Source organism: Pinus tabuliformis, chromosome 8, assembly GCF_031772625.1.
Source record: "Pinus tabuliformis cultivar Carrire ecotype Pingquan chromosome 8, CPIR1, whole genome shotgun sequence".
In the NCBI taxonomy this organism is placed as follows: domain Eukaryota; kingdom Viridiplantae; phylum Streptophyta; class Pinopsida; order Pinales; family Pinaceae; genus Pinus; species Pinus tabuliformis.
The window spans coordinates 859,333,293-859,352,657 of NC_142294.1; positions in this window are offsets into that span (position 1 = coordinate 859,333,293).

Sequence of the window (19,365 nt, forward strand, 5' to 3'; positions counted from 1 at the left end):
TAATCTCTTTTATTTCTGTAATACACTGTGACTGTGACTTGGGCTTCTTAAACTCCGCGTTTAGTGCATTATTCGGCACAGTTAGTGAAGTAGTTGGATTCACCATACTGTACTTGATATAAAAATTCTCTGTCTTGCAATGCTTTAACGAGCTACGATTTCTTCATATCGTTGTCATTGATTTGCTGCGATTGCCACATAGCTTCTGCAACAAACCAAAATTTATCAAGATCCTCTGATCCCTAACCCTTAAAGATAGGAATCTTTGCTACGTTAGCCACATCTAATAGTGGAGGTGGAGGTGGAGGTGGAGATGTAGGTGTAAGAGGTGAAGGCAAAGGTGGAGGTGGAGTGGATGGGTGAGGAATCCCAGAAGTGCCTTGAGTTTCTGACTGTGCCACACCTCTAGATGTACTAGGGTTGTTCCTTTATTCTTCGCTATCTAATTCACCTAATAATGGAATGTACTCACCCTCAATAAATTTGTCACGATCGGCTCTGAATATTTTTCCGCTTCGCGTAGATCCAATATGGCTTCTTTTAAACATTAATATATAGGCATACCACCCTTTTCACATAACAACATCTTAATATAGAGCTTTAAGGAATTTAGATTCTTACCTCATGGAAATTCGAAAAATCTTCACTCAACTTTGTTGTAGGATACTTTTTTGCCAATTGCAAATCCAGTAAGAAATCCTCTGAGGATACTATCAATCCATTAATCAAGAGCTCTTGTGACCTTATCTTCAGACTCATTAAGCCACTTAATTAGCTTTGGGGTCCACACAATAGGATTGTTGTGTTTCCATCAGGGTTCATTTGCTACTAGCTTTGAAATCCACTCGTGAAGCTCATCAATGAATGATGCGAAAAACTCTTGCGTTGTTCTGTATATACCTCTGCAACCACCTTTCTTTCGATTGGCATGGATCTCTTCTTTCCTGTGCTGAAAATTTGTGAAACTTCCAATCTACCCAATTTTGGTTCTCTTTTCTAGTTGGTAGCAACATCACACATCCCTCAGATAGATCCAGGTTGTGACAACGAAAACATTTGTTGGCTTCAGGGGCTTAGATCCAGGTTCAGAGTTAGCTACACTAACCAACAAAACCCCCTTTCGACAACGACCTTCTTGCGCAGAGCGCGATCTCACCTGAGGTGATACTGGGGGATGCTAGAACCAGGTTTCTGCATCCGGAGGGACTATTGTAGTGTGGTTGTAATGCTTCTAATAGTTTAGGGCTTAATCTGACCATCACGAACCATTGACCTTATTGTTACAGTCATAAAGTGTTTTCCTACTTAACAGATTAGAGAACTATGCGTAACTAGTCTAACATGTGTTATTCATCATATAAAACACTATTTGAACCTTCGCAATGCAATTGAAGAAGAAATGTATGAAAATGAATCATAAACAAGCTAAAACATAGAAACTATGTGAAATATGGAAATACATAGATCTATCTCAATTCTTCTTTATTAGTTCAAGTCTTTACGGATACAATCTTTCTCACCCTATGCACACAGCTATAGGGGCATGTGCACACAACTGCAGACTTACCAAGGTCTCTGTGCATACAGCTACAGGAGCCTTCCCCTTCACTTGACTACAAAAATATCTCATAAAAATAGACTCAAAGATATTTCATCAATTGATTCATTCATTCATTACCTTAGACTTGCTAAAACATCCCTTTATATATGCTTTTACCCTTACAATACCATGGTTCGCAAACCATGGGTGGAGCTCAAAATCCTCTAGATAATCCCATCCCTTTACAAAAGAAGGGGCTTTAACCTGCCATAAAGTCCCTTTGACTCTTATAACCTTGTGCTACTTGCACTCCGCTCCTCAAAATGAAGAGTCTTTACATGACTCTAACAAAACTTAGACCTAGGGGACCCCTACCCAACAATGTTGCTTCTACCAAAGGCGCCCATACATATAGCATAGTAAATGATTTGGTGCATTCTCCTGCTACCATGGCAACGCTGGAAGTCCTCCAGACATGCCCATCCCAACATAAATCTCTACTATCTACCTTGGGTGTCATGAATCCTCAAGATGATCAGATGATTGTCTTTCATGTTGACAAGTCGGAAAATCCTCCCCTACCTTCATTCGTTGCATTTCAAATATAATTCTCCATTAGAAATGCCATTGTTTAACAATGTATCACCAACACACCTCCACTTGTGTGATGACTGCTATTTTTTGGAAGAAACTTGGTTCCCTTGACCTATCCCCGTCCACCATCACTCTTCGGGCATGGGATGGTCATCCTTCACAACCCCTGGGCTTATACCACAACTGCCCAATCACAGTTGCTGGAAAGACCGTATGTATTGACATTAAAGTCATTGATGCTCCCATAAACTATAACATCCTTTTGGTTCATAGTTATGCTTATGCCATGTTAGCTATCACATTTACGGTGCACCATAAGATGTGCTTTCCCCACAATGGAAATATCATCACCATCGATCAGATGACGTACTATGACCCCAAAGCCTAGACATCACCTGAGTCCAACATTTCATCCGTGGGTAAAAAAATGAATGTCTTGTCCTTCACCAATGTCTCTCCAAGAGTTTACAAAGATTCCACTTTTCTTGGTGCTTATTATGGTCCACTGCCTACCCCTTTTGAGCCTAGCTTATCTAGTGTTTGCATGCTCCAAGCATCATGGGCCACCCCCAAATGGTATGTTATGCCTTCATAGTAGATCGCACCTCCACAACTTGCTATGCCCAACTCAACACAATCTACTAGTATTACTCCTCAAGGATCATTCCCTTCTATTGGTGTCTCTCCTAATCCATTTCTGCCCAGAACCATTCCCCCACGCCTTAACCATTGCAGAGCCGTTCCTCTAGGACATTATACTTCTGGTCAGATACCATTCTTATTTCCACCCGCTGGATTTTATTCTACACCTATCATGAATACATTGAGTTTACCCAACATTACCTTGGGGATCCTAGTCTAGTACATCGACCCCCCCGCAAAAACTCCACCCAACCAACTCAAACCTTACATTAATTTGACCCCGGTCCAACATGTTGTTCCTACCCCTGCATTTTCTTTAGTTCCAAAACAACCTCAATATGAGAATTCTCCTATTGGGAAAGCATCTGGAGAGGGGGGTAAAGCCTAGAAAAATGGAACTAAAGACAAGCCCCCCCAACAACTCCATCTCCTCCTAAGCTGCCAAAGCCTATTCTTCCATGTGCTTTGTGTGAGGTTTCCTGTCATGCCACCAATAATTGTCTTGAAGCCCCCCATGTTAAGAATGTGGTCGCTGATACCTTCCCTAATTTTAACATTCTTTAGGTCCATGTCACCTTACCTAAGTCAACTAGGAAGAACAAATCATTATGCAAAAATCACACATGCGCTTTGTGTGATAACTATGGCCACTATTCACATCACTATCCCCATCTTGAAGATTTTCGTGATACACTTGAAGTGCTTCACGAATTAGAGGTCGCTCGTAATGAGTCCACCTCTCCTTTACCTGCCGATTTTGGTCCCACTCTTACACTGGAACACGAGGTCTCTCAAACACCCATTGTGATCCCTCCCCCCGATGTCGAGATGATGGATAATACCACTCCTATTCTCTACCCGTCTTCATCCATGAGATCGATGCCTTGGAACTCCCTTGATGTCTCCTCTTGTGATTATTTTGAACCTTCTTCGACGAACACCCTGGTCTCAACTTTAGTAGATATTCCATATACTAGTCATATGTATCCCAACCTTAATGATGCGTATGTGAACCTTGTCTCTCATGAAGATGCTTCAGGTAGCTCTTTTCCATCATGTGGTCCTTCTTCCTCTAGTCCTCCCATATTTCATTATGATGAAGACATCATGGAAGCTATGACCACCCCTAATTATCCTTCGGATGATATAACCCATCGTGTGTACTTCCTTCAACAACAAACCCATGACCAATATGTTTTGGATTCCAAAGACTTCATCCATGGTGAGGTCAATTGGTTCAATAACCCCTTACTTTGAACCCAGAAAGTCAAACCACATCCACCTTGTGGCCATTTCATTTCCACTCAATGTTTGGGTAAGGGGGCATCCAGTTTTGAGATTCCAGGAGAAGCAATTCTCCCCAACCCCCCTTGTGCATTTGGCAGTGTCGACTCTAGTACAATTATTCTTCCCCATTTAGAAGAACCCCTAGAGTCTCATATCACTTTAGATCGCTCCAGGGATGATCCACTTACTCATGCCTCCAACTTACCTCAACAACCTAGTTCTTTAGACATTGTTGTTGTTCAACCACCATGTTTTCTAGGTGATCATCAATTCATTATCTCTGAAGCCAATCTTTGGTATAGTGATGCCATGAATGCAAACCCAGAAATTTAGTCCATTTGATTATATATGCAGTGCCAAATGAGATTGGTAATCCACCATTTCCTTTCTCTAACTGTATCCATCCACTCTTCCCACAAGAAGACAGACATAACATAAAAAAATGGCGAAACACATCATCAAAATGTGTTTGGAGTCCAATGCTCTAAATACATCTGGTATGCCCATAACGTACTCCATATATCCATACAAAATAGGGGGCACACATGCCCCTCCATCTCCTCATCATCTTGTGGAGGATCTTGTGCTAGTTGGGCCGAGATTCTTGAATCCCTTATTTAAGCACTTGGAACACAATGGTGCTCCACAAACTCCTCCTGCTAGGGGGAATCATTCCCACCTTTGCATACTAGATTAGTCCCATCCATCACATATGATGGGGGGCTGTCTCCCATGCTTGGGGGCATGATGGTTCCCCCCTTATCCACCTTCTCACTTGATTAACATAAGTCTCAACCTAGACCCCAATGATCTAGGTATGGTCGATTATCCTTCCATTCCTTGGATAGTTTGTCCTACCAGCCTCTCCGACGAGCCATATACACATTGCATATTGTATATCATTGATACCACATATTCAAACATTCTACTCTTTGTGATGCCACATTTACCACTTGGTCCCCATGCTTGACTTGGTGGGCGGGGATGATCCTACACCCTCTCTATTAGTTCATTCTCACATTCCTCTTACCTTAATCCTTCACCAGGAACCATGCTTCCAAGAATCATTAAGGCCATTTTTAGAAAATTAAGGCCACCTACGTAAAAGTCACAGACCCTAATTCCGATGGTCGGTTTGTCCACTACGATCTCCACAAGATTTAGGGCCTTCTCCTTCTCTCCAAATTCTCCACAACTCACTATGCAAATGAATTGGATTTGGGGGAAAAAATCCCTTTTATAGGAAAAGCCCTAGTTTTTATGTTGCCCATTAGCTCTGTGTGACAAACCATCAACACCGTTGGAAATCCCTCATTGAATTATATAATGGGTCTCTCTTTGTTTTTGGTAATTTGAAACTTCACTTGGAAGCCATTATTTCCATGAGGTCTCACTTTACTGACTCTTAAAAACGAATCTCTTCATTTGAGCCACCTGTACCTTTTCATTGGTTGACTGAAATGTCAATTTTTGTCATGAGTAACCATCATTTACTCATGTTTTCATGGTCCCCTCTGGGCCTTCCCCATGTGGCAGCATCATCAATTCATCCTTATTCAGAGCATCTGAGATGTGTCACCCTTATACTTATGGACTCTGTTCCACATCCCCTTGAGTCCGGTTACAGTGTTTCATTCACCATCATGTCGCATCCCTTCCATTTTACCCATATTTGGCCTCTAGTTCTTCTACTCTGTCTTTGCAGAACCCCCATTTGAGTCATTTACCATCCCCTCTAGAATCGAGTTAGTCACTTCCAAGTCAACCATTTTTATTATGCTCTGAAAAGGGAAGTCATTAGTTCACCACCCATCTTGTTTCCTTCCATCATCATCTCTAATGTCATGTTCCCTCATGCTTTTGTTTAGGATTCCTCATTTTCTTAACTCTCGTGGGATCTCTTCTATTGATTGCAACACATTTATTCCAGAAGAGTAGTCTAGAGGGTGTGTACCTTGGTTCCTCCCATATTTGTTCGGTACCTCTGATCAAGAAAAGGGAATCATTATTTCCCTTTGACTTGGTTGTCTTTTACATGCTCGACATCAACTCCTTATTGCACGATTGAGATTCGTACATTTGACGGTTCAATGATCCAGAAGATTGTCCTAGTGATTCCCGGGTGTGTGTGAGATGTTTTAGACCTCATGAGGGGGTGGCCCTTCAAGAATCCCCCCACATGCCCTGATGAACATAGATGTTGATCTAGCCTTAGATGTAGTTCCACATATGTGATGGGTTCGGTTTTCGCCACCCACAACATGCATGTCTCCTTCAGATGATCCATTCAGATCTTCAGAGCCCTTTCTTATTCAGCAAGGCTTCCTTAGTTGTGATCCCCCCTCCCCATGTCAGATTGAGGAGAATTATGTCTAATGTACTCAGATGTTATTGTATTCAGTCCTGGCATATGTTTTTCCAAGCACATTATGTATATGGGATCCATTGTATTATTTTCTGGCCAATTTATGCTAGTGTATCATGTATCATGTACATTGTAGCTCAGTCCCACATTATTGGGCTAATCATTATTATTTGTACGTAGTTATCTCGGTGGGTATGAGTATGCCTCCCCCACCTCATTTGAGATCATGTACTACCACATAAATGGAGACCTCTATCAGTTTAGTAGATCTCGCCCCCTCCATTATTTGTCCTTCCTTGGCTTTCTTCGGTTCTCTCTCTCTCGCTTTGACTCCTCTTTTGGTGTCTTGTGGAAGTGTAATCTACAACATATTTTGGTCATACGATTTGCTCCTAACAATCATACATGTGGGGGCAATATTTTATCACCAAAAAATGATCACCTAGCCATTTCTAACTAGGTGGATCGAAATACACCATGTAGATTTAATTTTACCATAGTAAAATCACTTTCATTGTGGAAAACAATTTAGTAAACCACTTTTATTAAATTATTTTCTGATTTAAATAAAGAATCCCAATGAGAATAATTAGATAAATAAATATTTATTTAATTTTCTCTAGGAACAATTACTAAATCATTATTTAAATAATTATTCCTTGTCACATTTGACTAAATCCCTTAGGAATATTTAAATAAATCACTATTTATTTAATTTTCCTTATTTATGTTATTAGAATAATTATTAAATCACTATTTAATAATTATTTTGATTTCACACCATTCTTAATTCTTGTGAAATAATTAATAAATCATTTTATTTGTTAATTATTTCTAAATAAAGATATTTAACCATTTTAAATATATTTTCCCTCTCCAATAAATATAATAAAGTATTCCAAGCGGTTAGATCTGAATTTGGTTAATATTATTTTATTATTCTCCATTTTCGAGATTAACTCCATACTTTGTTATAAATAGGAGGGTTTTTCATTCATTCTTCACCATGATCATAATCATCGTCAACATTATCATCTTTTTTCTTTGAGCTCCCATTTTGAGTTCTTCACATTTTGTTTGGGTTTTCCACATATTGGGAGAGAGAATATTTTTTCTGAAGCATCAAGGACATCAAAGGACCCATCCCACAGAGGGGGACTTGTAGACCCATTTGTAGAACTCCTTCACCAGGTGCTATTAATAAAATATTTATCCATTCAAAGTATTTCCAATTGGGTTATTACATTGGATATTTTATATTAATGCTTTCTATTCTAGATCATCTCTACTTTTATTGTAGGTTTTCCATTTTTATTGTAGATATGAATCGATAGCAGCCATAAACTTGTTGTTAGGGTCACTTGTCACCTAGTGATTTAAGTGAAGTGTTTTTGGTACACCTTCCAATAAATTTCACACTAACATCAAATATGAATTTCCTCTTTTATTTTTGTAGATAACCTACCTAGCCACATTATCCACTCACCTACCTACCTTATTTGTTAACTTTCAATCTTATTTTTGGAGTTTACAAGGGTAGTTATTGCATTTGAGGGTTATTACATTAGTTATACTCCACTTAATTTTAGTTAAACCCGTCATTATATATTTTTCCAATTTAGGGTATCCCACTCCATTTTTGACTTACTGGCTATTCTAAGAATCCTAACAACTTAATTGAGTGAATGCACAAGGGAAACCTAACCTAGTTCAAATTAGTTTTCTATCTTGAGAGGTTATTTATTGTATTCATGTTCAAAAATAATATCGAATCATATTTCATGAGTAATTCAAAACGTCTCTTTGGTTATTTAGTCAATTTTCTCAACAATTTTATTCTCTCTTCTCTCTTGTTTTGTAGTATCTAGTCTAGTATCTTTTCACATTTATATCCTATTCTTGTGATTAAAATCCAATAGACTATCAAAACCTATCCCTAATTATTATTGAGAAACATCTATATCTGAACATAAGTGTCACAATTGGATATCTTCCTTGCTTGCATGACTGGTTGCATGTTTTCAGTCTTCATTGTCGATAATTCCATGATCGACTTTTGCTCACTCATTGGTGAGCTCCAGTATTGTAGCAATAATGCTACAACTCCTGGGGCTTCCTGTCTCTTAATTTTATCAACCCGGTAGTTCGTACAAACTTGGAAGCGACGGTGCTATATGCACAAGTACTAGCTCTTGTCGCAGCTGTCACTTGGTCAGCTGGCACAAGTCCGCTAGGGCTCAAGCCAACTTCTATAGGCTCTCAGAAGAAGCTTGCTAACTGATGGACGAAAGCTATTCTCAAAGGAAAGCTACTCTACTTGACAAACTGAACTGAAAGCAAATCAAAGCATGTAAACCTAGGAAACCCTAATTTAACTAGTCTAACCTCTACAATGCAAAGAATGTGAATGAAACTTCAACCAAGGCTGCTGTTACCTCTAATAAGTGCAAATGCATGGATCTAAACTACTTGCATCATGAAAGACATGTTTTTGTATTTTTCCTTTAAGTGTGTGGAATGATTGTGATTTTGTGCTAACTAGGGTTTGGTTGTGCAGATGGGATGGAGAAGGAAGGAAAGCGTGGGACAGGTTGGGGAGGCTAGGAGAGGTTCCTAGGGATCCTTAGCATCCATCCACAGAGGTTCCTCACATTCAGAAGCTCGGCAACCGAGTGAGTGGCCTCCTACAGGAAGTCTGCAGGGGATCCTACAGGATACTCTGGTTTCTACAGGATGTCTACAAACGGCTACAGGATGACCTACCGTGAGTGTTTGGCGTGATGGAGGAGTGATGAAATGGTAGGGGGAGATGTGTAAGGTAGGAATGAGGCTGGTGATGGCTGTAGAAGTGGAGGAATGGGGATAGGGAGTGAATGTAGGGAGTAGGTTGGAAGATAGAGGGATAGGTCAACGAAAGGGCTAGAGAATGGAAGTACGTGAGGAGTGAAAGACTTTGGGAGATGACAGAGCAGAACAGAGGTCAAAGATGTGTTTGCATGCGTGATCAAGATGGAGGAGAAGGTAACGGAACGAGAGAGAGCAATGTAAATGAAACAAATGCTTATGATTGTCACCAAACCGAAAATGCATTAACCTAAACTACCTGTGCTTGTAAATTCAATGAACAACAATCCAAAACGTGAAGGAGAATGTGCATGAAGCTGTGATAAAGGAGTGTGGTGTAGGTGTGAATCATGTGGAAGCATCTAACATAACGTGACTGTGTTTGCAGCAATCATGAAATAAAGAAATGCGTATTTTTGGTGGTTAGTCATGGACTACACCCCAATCCCAAATGAGATGGCAGTGAGCCTTAACAACCTTTTTGCTGGAGCTCCAATGGATTATATCTATCCTCTGCTAACCTAACTAATCAACCGAAAGCAATTCAACCATAAACTAGTCCTATCTATGCTCATGAAAAAGACTAATTCAACAACCTGTAATTCAAATTGCATGTGAAAATGAAAACTCAGAGTGCTGAAACGAAATGGAAACAACACTACAACAGAGGGGATCTATGGCTCTCAGGTTGGGCCCTAACCTGAGAGCTATAGTCTCCTTAAGAAAAACTCAGAGCTAGATCAAAATCCGCCTTCTTTATTCATAATCTGATGTTATGCCAAAACTGGCTTACAACAAGAAGTAACACCGAGCTGTGCTCCAAAATTACAATAGTAATGCGAAAGTTTCAACAACCTATCAAAGGCTACAGCCTCTATACTTATGCAAAACAGTGATCCAACAAGTGTCCTTGATTTTAGGAGCTCGGCTGTCCAACTAGAGTTTAACTGCTGATCCTGTAGGACAGTCATAAGTGCTGTTCCTGTAGAACAGTTGTAACTGCTGTTCCTGTAGAACAGCTGACTGCTTCTAAGCTCGGAGGGGAGATGGATTGGAGCTCGGAGTTCTTGGTGGGAATCACGAGGAATGTCCCCAAGACCGTGGACATCCTCTCCTAAAAACCAGCAGTGCCACCTCGTTGTCTCCTTGTCTCCTTTTTCGTTGTCTTTTGCTCCCTTTTAATGCCAAAACCTGGAATCATAATGCATTAGTCACGTAGATAGAGTGCCTACCCTTCTTCCTACAAACAACATGAACAAACTAAGAAATGCATGCATAAGCAATAAAAAATGAATGGTTTGAGCAAGTAGAATAGGCCAAAATGAGCCCAAATTGTACCAAAATTGGGGCTCATCATCACCCCCCAGCTGAACCATTTGCTCATCCTTGAGCAACTCAATCAAGATCCTCGTCCTTCATGGCTTGCACTGCTCCCCTTACATCCCAAGCTTCTGTGGTGATGTCCTCTTTGTTGATATGAAACCCGGCTGTTTGGTCCACCTTTTCCCATTGTGCATTGTCATCTTTCTCTGTACTTCCTTCAGCCAATCCTAGCAGCAATGGGGGGCTGAGTTTAAGGCCAATCCAGCTGGCCTGAAGTCTTTGCATGGATTTCTTGTAAAGGTCCACTCTTGCCAATGCTTCCCTCATCCGGGTCGGGGTATGGTACTCCCGGATCTTCAAACTATGTGCCAAGGTATGCCAGCTGCGTGCACATGCGTGGGCAGCAGTTTCTCCCAATAATCTGTCCATATCTTCAAAGTGGGCTATTGCTTGGGCTTGCTAGTCCATAAATCTCAAGGAAGCTATGGGATTATTAGAAAACTGTTGGCGGGCTGAGATGAGGGCAACCAGATTCTCTGGTTCTGCTCGAATGTACAGTGGCTCTCTCACTTCTCGGCTCATAACCGATTTTTCTTCGGTTGCTCTCTGATCCTCATGATTTAACCATGAAGCGAAGGCCATCAACTGCATATCACCCAAGGCGATATTGGGATCCCAAGAGACTTCATTAGGCAAAACCAGATTGTGATTGTAGAATTCTGCTAGCTTGGCTTTGTCTTCTGCTGAGCTAATATTGCATAATTCGGCAAATTGCTGTGGGCTATGGATTTGTGCAATACCTCTTTGTGCTAATGTGTTTATCTGGAACTGTAGCCACTGATCCTTTAAGTACAACCCATAAGACTTTGCAGGATGTCTGCACTGCAGGGCTTCCATGGCCCAACTGGCCATGCAGGCCAATTGTGTTTCCTTTTGTTTCAGCTGCTGTCTTGTTTCCTGTAGAAGTGTAATTGGCCCCTCAAGATGGGTGGTCAGCTCTTGTTTCCCTTGCTGCTCATTTGTGGTGTCCTTGGAGGAGGTTCCTACCCCTGCCCTTAGCTCCTGTAGCTGCAATTTCAACTTCTGGTTTTCTTCCTGTAGAAGTGCATGTTGGCAGCTAGCCACATGTTTTGCCACGGTGAATTCACTCTTGACCTCCCTGAGTTGATCTTGTAAAGGGCCTATGTCTGCCACACCCTTTGATTTAGCGATCTGCATCCATGTGTGGGAACAGACTCTTTCTTTCTCTAGTTCAAAAAATAGAGGTACAGTAAATTTTTGCGGTATGATCTTTCCCGCCTCCAAGAAGGTGTAGTAGGAGTTCAGATTCGGTGAAGGGCTAGGTTCAGGGATATGTTCTCTTTCTTCCTCTCCAGGAGGTGCTAGCTCACCCTTCTTTGGTGACGAGGGTCCTTCCCCTTCTCTTTGTTCGGTTTCCTGTAGCCGAGCCAAGGTATCCTGTAGGACATTTTCGGCTTCCTGTAGCCGGGTTTTTTCATCCAACAGATCTACCCTTTCTTGCCATGTGCTCTTCTTTGGACTTCCCTTTTCGTAGGTAACTGTAATCTTTGAGGGTGATTTCTCTTTGGGAGAAGCAGGGGTGTCTTCGATGACAATTGGGCTGCTGGACTGCGTCTGTGGTTTCCCTGTTTTTATCCGAACACTTCTCCGGGCTTTGAAGTAGAGAGGAGGGTCCCTCTTCCTCTTCCCTTTTGGCTTAGGTGGCGTACTGAGGCCAGCTAATACAGCCGCTGCCTCCCTGGCCAGAACATCCACCCTCTGCTCCTTTGATTTTGATTTTGCATGGCTTCCTGTAGAAGCCTGTTTCTGTGCTTTTGTGCTTCCTGTAGAAGCTGTTTTCAGGCTTCCTGTAGAAGCCTGCTTCTCCTTTCCTGTAGTGACGGGTGTCTTCACTTTCGCTTGCTTTGCTGCAGGGGTTTTATCTTTTTGTTTGCTTGTGAGTGCTGGAGAGGTAATTGGGCTGACGTGGCCTGCCCCAACTTTGTCCCTTCTGCTCTTTGACCTTATTTCCCTCGCTGACAGGATGGGGGAGTCAGCTTTTTCTTCAGCATCTTTTTCTTCGTGCTGCTTCTCCTGCATGGTAGTCGGGGTACTTGGGCTAGTTTCCTTCTTTTCCTCAGCCTCTGCTTCTCGTTCTTCACCGCTGGAGGAGCCACTAGCTTCGACTAGCATTTTTATGTCCCCATCTCGTGTTAGATTCCTAAATGACTCCCAGGAGAGGGGAACTTTATACGAGTGCAGTGCATCATCCACAAGCAATTTTATTAACCCATGGTGGGCTATCTGATCAGGTATACCCTCTCGTAGCTTTGTAGCACACTCCATTAAGGACTGTAGGAGATAATAAGGGATGCTCAGCTTTTGCTCTACAGGAAGGTCAATTCGGTGCCTCAACTCAGTGAGTAACCGAAAGTGGTATACATACACGATGATGAACCGGCCTTCACAAGTAATATATTTCATGATTTGCAAACTGACTTCATTCCAAGGTGGTGATAAACTCGTTCTTCTTACCCCGTTTTTATCCTCCGAGAATTCTTCCTCAGGTGGAAAGAATTCTTTCTTTGCTTGCTGGCTCTGCTTCCGCTCTTCTTTATCCGACGGCAGACCCATGGGCAGCTCTGTGATTCGACTTATATGCTCTGGGGTGAGTTGGAGGCTGAGCCCTCTGAAGCTTACTGTGGCCAGTGTCTGGGATTTAGGCTTGAATGCCTGCAAGAATTCCTCAGCTACTTCATCATCGTAGCCCTGCAGCTTATCACAAAAAGGCATCCATTGTGCTCTGGTGAAGAGCTCTACCACTGCGGGATTTCTCCTTAATTTGGTGGAATCTGTGGGTTCTCGCCTGATAAATCCACCCGGCATGATGGCACAATTTTCTTAACCGGAGGTGGTGATGGTGGAAGAGAGTTTAGTTTCGGTGACAGAGTGCAGAACAATGCGTATAACCCACAAAAATTTTACAACACAGTCTAACCACGCAACAATCCTGTAGAATTGCAGTATGGGCACACAGACAGCAATTTGTCTACTTTCTCATTTACCCAGACAGTAACTGACAATCCTACCACCTTAAATGAGCAATTGCATGAGGAGTCCAGGGTTACCTCGTTACTCGGCCACCTTTTTTTACGTGAACACCCGCGTTCCTGTAGAAGACTGCGTTCCTGTAGAGACTGCTTCCTGTAGGACTGCGTTCCTGTAGAAACTGTTCCTGTAGGAGCAGTATGCAAACTTCGGGGAGGACTGCAATTGGACTGCGGTTGAGGTGCGCTTCACCGGTGTTCTGGTAGCCGAAAGCTTGGCGTATCAACGTGCCGAGGAAATCAGAAGAGCCACTCAAGTTTTGAAGTGGAGGTTGATGAATACATGCGCATAATCTAGCCGATTAGATTTTGAATCGGCGCAGCTCGTGGCGCGGGGGGTGAGCTGTCCCTGCTGGACCGTTGGGCGACGTCACCCATCATTCGCCTGCATATTCACTCGTTTCCGCATTCATTCCCACAGATCTGCCGCCGCCCTTTTCGGTTAAACTCGTTTCTCGGTTGACGGGACTATCTTCACGTGCGTGCTGCGTGTTTTCTTTGTCGTGGCTGCCACCCGATCATCTGACTATACCATAACTAGCCGACGTGGCCAATCACTGGCCATACGGCTGCTCAACCATTCACTCTTACGCCATGCAAACAAATCAAAGTAATATTCATGCGATTTGATGGAGAGAAGGTTGAGACACTTACCTGCGCGCGTCTGCACACGATTTTCAGTTTTTCGACGACGGATCTACCTGCTGCACGCGGCTTACACAGACCCGGAGGCTCATGGTTACAGGTTGCTGACGCTGGAGTGGATGGTTTTGCTTTCATGTGCCTACGTGTCATCTCGGATGGCGGTGCTGTGGACGGTATTCACTCGAGCAGGTTGAACTGTTACAGGATCCCCGTGAGGGGTCTCGTCACAGTCCTTTCTCCTTGGGTGCATGCTGCACGCTGGCGGTTCTGGCTTCTCGATCACGATCCCAGCGCTCTTGATGCATATGGTATGAGATCTCATTATTTTTTACCTTTGGAAATGGCTTGCCCGCGAGAACTCATCGATTTTCTTTATGGGTGCAGGGACTTGGCCGCATGTCGACACGGGTGGTGGAGCAAGGTAACAGCATCGTGCATGGGCCCAAAAGAGGCTTGCATGCATCCACACCAACCCGTAGCCATCAGATCTGCTCATGAAACGCATTCTGGGCCGTTCTGAGCTTCTACAGGAAGTTTCCTGTAGAAATACAGAGCTTCCTGTAGACAGGCAGCTCTTCCTGTAGAAATTTGCACCTTCCTGTAGAAACTGGCACCTTCCTGTAGAAAATCTGTGTCTTCCTGTAGGAGACTCAATCTATAATGAAAGTGCATATACCTTGAAGAAAATAAGCATTCTTGGAGGAGGTGCTGGTGAGGTGTCCTGGCTGCATGATAAGGACCTTTGACCTTGAGTTGAGAGGCTTCCTCTCCTCCATAGAACACCTGCAATCTGCATGCAAATTTCACATTGTGCTTATTATTTTTTTCTCTTTTTTTTTTTTTTTGAAAAGATAACAGGGGTGCCCCCAAAGAGGTTTTCACCCTTGCTACCTGCCCTGAGCGCCTCAGAGAGGTTTTCACTCAAGGATCTTTTTCAACCTTTTCTCTCTTTTTTTTTTTTTTTGAAAAAGCAATAGGAGCGCCTCAATGAGGTTTTCACCCCTACTACCTGCCTTGGGTGCCTCAGAGAGGTTTTCACCCAAGGATCTTTATTTTCTTCTTTTTTTTCTCTTTTTTCTTTTTTTTTTTCTTTTTTCTTTTTTCCCTTTTTTTCTTTTTTTTCTTTGTTTTTTCAGATCTTCTTTCAGGGTGTGCCGGAGGCAGAGGCAGAACCCTTCTCTATGACCAATACAGATTTCTCCATAGTTTTGATAAACTCTTGTCTTGAGATAGGTCTCCTATAGATCTTCAATCGATGCCCATTGACAAGCATGGGAATGGCTTCCTCATCAATGGTTCGAATGAGGACAGATCCATTGTCATGGCATTGTTCCACTACATACGGTCCCAGCCATCTGGTTCTCAACTTCCCCTTGAAGTCTTTGAACCTGGAGTCATACAACAAGGCCCAATCTCCCAGCTGAAATTGCTTGTCATGGAGATGTTGGTCATGCCACACCTTCCTCTGAAGTTGAACCACTTCTGAGTGAAGGAGGGCCTGCATGCGGTGCTCATCCAAGCCATTCAGCTGCAGCAGCCTTTCTTGTTGTGCATGGCTGAGATCTAGGTCCAGCTGAGCTGCCATCCTCAAAGTGTTATACTCAAACTCAATGGACATCAAAGCTTTCTTCCCATAGACCAGCTCATAAGATGTGAAGCCAGTGGTGGTCTTCCAAGTGGTGTTGTAAGCCCATGTGGCTTCAACCAGGCGATCTGCCCAATCTTTTCTGCTGCTGCTCACCACTTTGGTCAAGATCCCTTCTAATGCTCTATTGGTGACTTCCACCTGCCCATTTGCTTGAGGATGATAGGGAGTGGAAGTCCTATGCTTGATCTTGTGATGAGCTAGGAGATCTTCAACCAGGTTGGAGGTGAACTGGCTCCCTTGATCGGTGACCAGCTCTCTTGGGTAGCCAAACTTGTAGAAGATGTTCTCTCTTAGGAACTCGGCCACTTTCTCTTCTCTTGCTGCCTTGATTGCTTTGGTCTCTGCCCACTTTGTCAAGTAGTCAGTACACACAATGATGTAGGATCTTTGCCTCGAAGAGGGATTGATTGGACCCACAAAGTCCATGCCCCACTTCTCAAATGGCTCAAGAGTCACTTGAGGTTGGAGAGGCATCTCATCCCTTTGGGTCGGTTTCCCCATTCTTTGGCATTGGTCACACTGACTGACATATCTTCTGACATCTTGATGAAGTGTGGGCCAATAGTAGCCTGCCTGCAGGATCTTGAAGGCAGTTCTCTTTGCTGCAAAATGCCCTCCACAAGGCCCATCATGACAAGTGAGGAGGATATCAAAGACTTCCTCCTCCCTTACACAACGCCTTAAGATCTGATCGGGGCCAAGCTTGAACAGGTTGCCCCCGATCCAAGTAAATGAGACACTTTTTCTGATGATTCTGCTCTTCTCTTTTGAAGAGAGGTGCGGAGGGAACTGAGCTGAAACAAGGTAGTTTGCTATATTAGCAAACCATGGAGAGAGTACTGAGATAGCAAACAGATGCTCATTAGGCATCTGGTCATCCACCGTCCCATCTTCATCTGCAGACAAATCCAATCTAGATAAAAAGTCAGCAACAACATTTTCTCTACCTGGTTTATCAACAATGGTTAAATCAAACTGCTGCAATAAAAGTAACCATCTAATAATACGAGCGTTCACATCTGGTTTATTCATCAAATATCTAATAGCAGCATGGTCAGTATGTACAAATGTTTGATATCCAGTGATATAATGACGGAACTTGTTTAGTGCATGGACTACAACTAAGAACTCTTTCTCGGTTACAACGTAATTCAGCTCTGCTTTGGACAAGTTTTTGCTAACGAAGTAAATGGCATATGGAAGCTTTTGCTCAACTTGTCCTAAGGATGCACCTATGGCTTTGTTCGAGGCATTAGTGTGGATGTGGAAAGGTAGGGCCCAGTTTGGACCTCTCAGGATTGGTGCTGACACCAACTTGTCCTTTAACTCATTCAAACTTTTCTGACAATCGTCAGTCCACCTAAACTCCACATCTTTTGCCAATAGGCCAAACAATGGTGAGGCTAACTTGCTGAAGTCCTTAATGAATCTCCTGTAGTATCCCGCTAATCCCAAGAAACTCCTAACATCCTTGACCTTTTGGGGAGGTGGAACCTTCTTGATTAGAGCAATTTTGTTGGGATCCACCTGTAACCCTTGGCAAGAGATGGTATGGCCTAGAACGGTCCCTTCAGTCATTAGGAATTCACATTTTTCAGGGCTAAGGGACAAGTTCATCTCGATGCACTTGGTGAGGACTTTTCCCAAGTTGGACAATGCTTCCTGGAAGTTAGCCCCGTAAGGAGTAAAGTCATCCATATAGATTTCTACTGCATCATGGACCAACTCTGAGAAGATGCTCAAGACAGCTCTCTGAAAGGTAGCAGGAGCATTGCATAGTCCAAAGGGAAGGACTCGGTAGGCAAAGGTACCCCAAGGACAAGTGAAGGTGGTCTTATCTTGGTCTTCCGGGCTGATTTGGATTTGATTGTACCCGCTAAACCCATCCAGGAAAGAGAAGAACTTCTTTCCTGCCAGTCCATCCAACACTTGATCTATGAAAGGTAGAGGGAAATGGTCTTTCTTGGTAGCTTTGTTCAGCTCACGGTAATCCACACAGATTCTCCACTTCCCATTCTTTTTGGGAACCAACACTAGAGGGGACACCCATTCACTATCTGAGATGGGGTAGATGAATCCGGCATCCAACAGTTTCTGCAATTCTTCCTTGACAATGTCTTTAAGTGCTGGATTCATTCTCCTCTGAGGTTGCCTAACCGATTTACAATCCTCTTTGATGTATATATGATGGGTACAGACCGAGGGATGGACTCCTTTCATCTCTTTATAACTCCAAGCAAAAGCATCTAGGTGGTTGGCCAACAGACTACACAGCTCCTTTTCCTGGGAAGGAGATAGGGAGGAGCTGATTTTCAATGCTCTCTCAGGGCCGAACTCCACATTCTTAACTCTGGGAGTGACAGGGTTGGTTGTACAAAGATCCATTAAGGTGCTAGCTTGGGCATCCTCCACCAATTCTTCTAAAGGTAGTGCACTAGTAGGTGGGTTTTGGATCAGAGTCTCAATCAAGTCATCCTCGGTTGGGGGGTTTCTTTTAGTGGTATCTAGGGTACACAGAGGTGCTGAATACACCTCGTCTTCTTCTCCTTCCTCCAACCAGAGTGGTAAATCATGCTCTAAAGAAGGTTGGGCAGGAGGGTATAGGACTAGCTGCTTGGACATGGGACCATTTTTGATGGTCATGTTTCCTGCCCGACAACTTATGTAAGCATCTGCAGTAGCTAACCAAGGCCTTCCCAAGATGAGAGGATATCCAGTAAGCTTGGCCTTTGGTTGCAGAACCAGGAAGTCTGCAGGGTATTCCCAAGAATCGATGGAGACCATGACATCCTCCACAATCCCTTCGGGAGTCACGGTGGAGCGGTCTGCTAATTGCAGTACTGTCGAGGTCTTCCTCAAGGAACCCTGAAGATTGAGTTTAAGCATGGTATCCCTGGTCATCACATTGATGGCCGCCCCCAGATCAATCAAGGTGTGGGGGATAATAGTGCCATTGATGTGAACATCTACTACAGGACTTCCAGGATCTAGGTACTTTGGGCAGATGACTTGTTCTAGCATAAGGTCAGACAGTTGTCCTATGACATTGATAGTTGAGGCATCTTTCTTCCGTCTGCCTGGGTGTTTGAAACACTTCTCCTTAACCAGCTTGTTATAAATGGGCACATCCTTGATAGCTTGGAGAAGGGGTATCTTCACACACAACTGCTTGAGCTCTCCCAGAAGCTCATCCTCCTCTGGGTTGGGTTGTGTGGTGGCTGTTAGTCTCTCAGGAAAGGGTGGAATAGGCTTTGGTTCACTCTCCTGATGGTCTTCCTCATCCTCTGGGGGAGGAGGTTGGCGATCTGGAAGAGTCTTTCCAGATCTAAGATTGATCTCCTGGATCTCCACAGCATAGGTAGGGCATGAG